Here is a 7,145-nt window from a genome sequence, read left to right on the forward strand (position 1 = left end):
ACAAAATGTAATTTACAAAACAAGTCACTCAGAACCTATTGTGTGTAAAGTATTAAAAAAAGAAACCTAGCATGCTTTGTCCTTTCCACCTGACAAGTAGAAAGAAATATGTTGAAAAGGACATGTCCACTTACTAACGGCACTTGACAGGTTTTTTTTTGTTTTTTTTTTTTTAAATATTATTTGGCAAAGTGCCTTTGTCATAAACCAGGATATTTAAACATAGAAAGGTCCTGAAATATTAAGCTGCATTATCAGGACTTTCTTCTCAACAAGGGGCAGAATTACAAGGCAAAGAACTTGCAGCAAAAAGCTACAATAAAGAGGCAAAACCAACAACAGAAACAAGATGGAGCAGAGACCCAGTAAACTGATTATTGCATTCGGTACATGAGTAATTCCATTGACTTTAAGTAAAACAATTTAATACTAGATTTTTAATCACATTTGTCTGCTTGAAGATGTGCTTTGTTGTATGGGATTCACAATGAAGAGCAGATTGAAAGAATGAGGTGTAGGTAACAGTCTGAACTTATGATTATCATCAAATACTTGAAATTGTAGGAACATTTGGGCTGGCAAGTTTTCCACATCCTCCATCATGAATAGCCATGTCTTCTTGAGAGAATTAACCTTATGTATGCAGCATTTGCCAGTGATGGGGCTATTGGGAGCACTGGGCATCCCACTGTGGACAATGTAAGAATAATGTTAGTTATGTAATCTCCAATTCCACGGGAATGAATCCAAGCATTGCCTGGAATTCTTAGAAGTAATAGAAGAGACGTGATACAACATGGCAACTAATGTGGGAACTTCAAGGACAGCATACAGGTAGTGCCACTAAGTGATATAAATACTTCTCCTAGGACTCGATGCCAGGCTGATGCAAGCTGTTCACATGAGTTTTAGGCTAAACTATCCATAGACAGAAGGAGCCCAAAAGGTTAGGCTTTTTTAGCTAGAAAGTATATGAAGTCTACAAGCTCCACATTACTAATTACCTAGTACTTGTCTGAAGTGTTGTTTTCTGTTGTGAGATTATTTGCTTATCTGGGATGGCTTGCTACGGGAACTGTAGGCTCCATCCTCACCAGAACAACACAGACCTTGATACAATTTTTTTAGTATCTTATCTCCACCCACCTCTGCAATGCAAGGACAGCACAAACAGTACCAAGCCCAGACCCACCCACATCGAGAAGTGCACTCTATGAAGGGAAGCACACTGCTTGCACAATGCCCCACCAGTAAAAGGCATTAGGGACAACCACAGTCAATACCAGAAGGCCAATAATAATAAATACAAGAGGAGCAAATTTATCATGGACATTCTGCTCTCAGGAGGTCTGGTTGCGATGACTCCATGCTGGTCTGAGGAGAAGCCTTCTTCCGTGTCAGCCCAGGGTTGTTCAGTGAAGTCTTCTTTCTGCCATTTATTGCAGTGCTCACTGGCAATGCTAAGAGTACACATTATGCAAGTGAGCAAGCAAGAATGAGTAAGAGCATGCTGGCAGTGCCAGGTAGCTATAGCGATCTACAGTGTCCGTCATCACCTCCCTGTAACACAATGCAGTTTGCATTGCTTGGAAATGGAAACTATCCCAAAGGACTGGATGAACAGAGTGAGCCACTAAGTGGATGCTGATCTTTGGGTATTACCTTCTCTTCCTAAAAATTCCTAGCTGTTAAATACTGAGTTTATGAAGGAAATAACTTCTTTTTCTTCAGTATATTCTTAGTAGGATGCTAGGTACAGCATGTATGGCATTGAGCTACACAATTATTTGTAAAATGGAAAGACAAAGGGTTGGCAATCACAAAGCCCACTATTGTGATGCGGATCTTAGCATGGGGCAGATTTTGAATAGAAAAGGGGTATTACTATAGCAACACATAATGCGAGCATACAACCATGGCTTCCAGAAGCTCTTAAAAGTGGCATAGGTCTCATTTTCCTTTGACAAATCTTCTTTTCCTGAAACAGGTTTTGTTAAAAGCTATCAGTAGGGAATATGCCTTTGGTTCACCTGCTTTGGTTACTGGTAAAAGAGAACAACAATTGGAGCTATTTGCAGATTATTATATTTCTACATCTGTTTTTTCTGTACATCAGATGCTTTTGTGGATAAGCTGTCCACTGGTAGAGCACAAACTTGGATCATCAAAATACTCCTGGCCATATACAGCTGAGTGACCTTGGATATCTCACCTAACCTCTATACATTAGTAAATCATATCATTCCCTTAAAAGATTTTTGTAGGAATAAGAATGTAAAAGATTGTGAACTACTCATATGTGATATGATGTTTTTACACTGATAAAGTATGAACCTTAGATGAGGTTCGTTTGTATGCCTAGTCAGACAAACACCAATATATTTATGGAATTGATTAAAAGTGTTCTGTATAACCTAATTAGGGATGTAGCAATTCATCTTAACTATAATTATTTTGGAGACTATCTTGATAGTAATGAACTTTCTATCAGAAAGCAGAAGCTTTCTGTATAGCAGCCAGGTCTCCCAGTTTCTATTCCTTTATTACATTTATGTGTTTGTGCATTTCTGTTTCTTCCTGTGACAAGGTTTTCAAAAGTGAGTACACATCTTGGATGCCTCAATTTTTAGAGAGCTTTGAGGTGCGTGCTCAGTGCCCAGTGCCCATTCTCCTCTGACAAACAGGAGGTGCAGGAGAGCTGGACATGCAGACCTTGAAATGGAGTTCAGTCTCTTCATCACCAAGAACTGCAGATGTGCAAGGCAGAAGCTGAGTTCAAGCTGCTCTACATTTCTGTGTATTTCTCCTTGTCTGCATCCATCTGTGAGAAGCTTTACTAAGCCCTAGAATATACATACATATACATATATATATATATATGTAACTGAGGTGCTAGAGTACATAAGAATTCATATTCTGCAACCTTTTGCAATCCTGTAACATGTTAGAGACAGGTAGAATGATTGCAGTCAGACCTGTTTAACCTTGGTAAATGTGTTCAGTTTATCCCTGGGTACTGAATGGCTTTAAGTAGCAACCAGCATGCCTGTCTAAACATGTGCCCATCAGCCTGATGAAGTCTGCAGTACAATACAAACAGAAAGAATAGATAAATTATGAGAGCCCCTTCTGTGTCATAAAGTCGGTGTTAGCCAGCACCCTGCTTCTGAGAATATCCTCATCCAAAGATCAGCTCCCTCAGGGGAAGTCGTAAGATCATGCATTGATTCACTATAGAATAATCTGCCAATAAGAGAGATTTCTTCTACTCCTATTTAGTATTTAGCTTGGATTTAAATCACGGGAATGAATTGCCCTTTTAAATATTTTTAATCCTGTTTAATGCAATTGTGGATATGTTTGTCATTCATGTCAGATTGTAATTTGTCATCATCTCTGCATTTACAGAATGAAGAGTCCACCACTGACGTGACAGTTAATGCCACTTATTTACCCTCCAGGAAATGTGGGGCAATGCACTGTGTTCAACCTCTCATTCTTGCTATGCCGTACTCTTTTCTTTCCCTATAGAGAAGTCACAGCAAGGAAGGACTCTTATTTGTTGTGTGGGAATGGGACCATATGTGGTCTAAAATCTGAAAGAATCACAGAATCACAGAATGGCCAGGGTTGGAAGGGACCTCAAGGATCATGAAGCTCCAACCCCCTTGCCACTTGCAGGGCCACCAACCTGCACATTTAATACTAGACCAGGCTGCCCAGGGCCCCATCCAATCTGGCCTTGAACACTTCTAGGGACAGGGCATCCACAACCTTTCTGGGCAGCCTGTTTCAACACCTCACCACTCCCTCTGTAAAGAACTTCCCCCTGACATCCAACCTAAATTTTCCTTCCCTCAACATAAAAACCATTTCCCCTTGTCCTGCAGTTATCAACCCTTTCAAAGAGTTGATTCCCCTCCTATTTGTAGGCTCCCTTTAGGTACTGAAAGGCTGCAATGAGGTCACCCCACAGCCTTTTTTTCTCCAGGCTGAACAAGCCCAGCTCCCTCAGCCTGTCCTCATAAGGGAGTTGCTCCAGTCCCCTGATTATCTTCATGGCCCTCCTCTGGACCCTCTCCAACAGCTCCCTGTCTTTCTTGTACTGGGGGATCCAGACCTGGATTCAGTATTCCAGATGGGGCCTCACAAGAGCAGAATAGAGGGGGACAGTCACCTCCCTTTCTCTGCTGGCCACCCCTCTTGAAGGTGAACTGAGTGAGCAATAACATTGCAGGCACAGAGTCTGGTCCCGTTCCCATCCCATGCTGGAAAGTTACTGGAGCAGGGATACTTTATGGAAATTAGGTAAGTGGTCAAGAAGTCCTCCCTTTGGCTACTGCTATTATTGCCAATGCAATGCTAGCACACTGTGGCCCTGCTCATAGAAATATCTTTGGACTATGCCTCCTACAAACATGGATCTGATACAAGTGTGACTGGGCCTAAATAGTCCCATGATGTCCAGTCCATACTGGACCTAGAGAGATTAATAGTCTCTGGATAATGGATAATTTGATAGGAAAAAGGACAATATATATATATAGATACATTCAAGATAGAAATGTAAGATGAAGCACAAATATAAGCCTTTTCTCTTTTCGTTTTTCCCGTTTTATACCAAGCTATGTTGAGATTGGTCCTCTTTTAAATATTTTTAAGAATAATGAAATAACTGATGCATTATAATCCCAGTGGAGGCCATTTTACCCCGAGGCATTACTCTGCTATTTAAGGCTCTGAAAGAATGCAGTTTAATAGAATGAGAAGATCAGAAAGCTTTGTCATTGTCCTTACTTGATGTCTGAGTCCTTCAAGATCTGCTCAAATGCCCTGAGATATCTGCTTAGTTCTTTTAAGCATTATTCCAGTACTGTAAGAGAAGACTCTTGAGCTGTGACCATGCTTCAGGGTAATCATTCCATTGCCTAGGCATTTGGGGGAAGTTTAAGCATCATTGTACCTGAACATTTCAGGCACTACAAGGAACCAGAAAAGGCGCTGGCATACATTAGAGTAGTTCCACAGCCCAAATCATCCCCACAGCTTCCACAACAGCATATGCTACAGAGCTTTTTCTTCTCTTAGTGCTTTTCCTTTAATCTCTGTCATCTTTCCTGGACTTAATAAAGCATTAGTCTTGGCACGTGCAGCAGGGATTGTTCTTTATTTCTTAGTTACTCAGCTCTGACCCTTCTGTGCCTTTAGAAATCATAGAATCATAGAATCATAGAATCACCAAGGTTGGAAAAGACCTAAAAGATCATCCAGTCCAACCGTTCACCTATTCCCAGTAGCTCCCACTAAACCATGTCCCTCAACACAACATCCAGCCTTTCCTTGAACACCCCCAGGGTCGGTGACTCCACCACCTCCCTGGGCAGTCCATTCCAGTGCCTGACCACCCTTTCTGAAAAGTAATACTTCCTCATGTCCAGCCTGAATCTCCCCTGCCGTAGCTTGAAACCATTCCCCTGGTCCTATCACTGATGACACGAGAGAAGAGGCCGACCCCCAGCTCACTACAACCTCCCTTCAGGAAGTTATAGAGAGCAATAAGGTCTCCCCTGAGCCTCCTCTTCTCCAGGCTGAACATTCCCAGCTCCTTCAGCCTCTCCTCATATGGCCTGTGTTCCAGACCCCTCACCAGCTTTGTTGCCCTCCTTTGAACACGTTCCAGGGCCTCAATATCTTTCTTGCAGTGAGGGGCCCAAAACTGGGGCCAATGTGCACTGGGACCAGACCTAGGGCAGAAACTGTTACCATTTGGATGGATTTCCAGTGTTTTTCAAATTGTGACTGACGCACACTTACTTAAGAGAAAATCTACAGGGATCTCATATAATGTGAATAATCAGTTACAGTCATAACCGAACAATTATTATATGATATGAGTGCCTGTGCATCTGTTTCTGTCTTTAGGTAATCACACCAACATTAGAAATAAAAATGTGTAACAAATATTTAATGAATCTTGTAGAAAGTTCTCAAGCATTCATTCTCAGTCATTCAGATGTTAAATGAATTTCCATAAATTCTGCTCATGCCTTTTTTTTTTTTCATATCATCAATGAATATTTAAGAAAAAGACTCACGGTCAGAAGTGTTCACAAAAATAGCTCATTTTAATTAAGTGATTTAGAATATTCACAGAAGTGCATTTCCTATTCATAACTGTCAAAGCTACATCAGAAACTTTTCTTTAATAATTTTGCCCACTGTAGCAGAACAGGGAGACCTTCTACCTGACCTCTGTGTCCCATCAAAGCACTTGGGCTTTCTATGTACAAGGAACAAGGCTCCTCTCTAGGCATTTTCTCTTTGAAAATCCTTCTTGGTGCTATTTCATATTCACGAGCACCTGAGTATTTTTAAAATACTTCCCTCTGCCATGTTATTTTTTTGACATTTGCCATCAAGGCCCCTTTGTTGAACAAGAAGACTTAAGCAACTGAAGCAATTGCCCAAAGCAGTGGCTAAAAGGAAAACATGAGCAAGGATGTGATTTCTGTAAGCAAAAACTTGTACTGTAAGCAGTGGAAAAACTCAGATTAATGTTTACCTATGGCAGAATGCCAGAAGCATGCAGAAGCTTTTTTAGTCTGTGCAAGAAAACTGAGAAAACTGCCTTTGATTAAACTTTGCTGTGACTGTGGATTTTGCTGATGTCCTTTTTAACAAACAAGGATCTGTAAAACTTGTGTTTCCACAGACAGCATGCAACCAAAAGGTGAAAATAGCTCTTTTCTCTCAAAAAACCACAAATGAGTGTAAAAAAGCTGATATTTATCTTTAAAAAAAAAAAAAAAAAAAAAGAAAGGAAGAAGGAGAAGAGGTTTTAAATCAAGGCAGAGGGGTCAGAGGGGCTAGGGCACAGGCCTGTGGCCATGACATTCATGACATTGTGGTTTCTCTGTAGGGCTCTGTGGGGCTATTGGCCCTATGTGCTGAAGGATTGTGCTGATAAAATAAATGGAGAAAGGAGAAAAAGTATTTGCAACCTATCCTAGAAAACCTGCCAGCCAAGAAGTAGTGCCATGCTTCTGTCGGCCATGCTGAACAGCGGAGGCAGGGGAGCCATGTGTGAAAGCCACAGAGCAGGCAGCCATGTCTGCACCTCACTGCCCTCCGTGTCTGTTCAAGGC

The sequence above is a fragment of the Lagopus leucura genome, unplaced genomic scaffold (assembly GCF_019238085.1).
Source record: "Lagopus leucura isolate 7727_CA_CO unplaced genomic scaffold, USGS_WTPT01 Super-Scaffold_1, whole genome shotgun sequence".
Classification (NCBI taxonomy): Eukaryota; Metazoa; Chordata; class Aves; order Galliformes; family Phasianidae; genus Lagopus; species Lagopus leucura.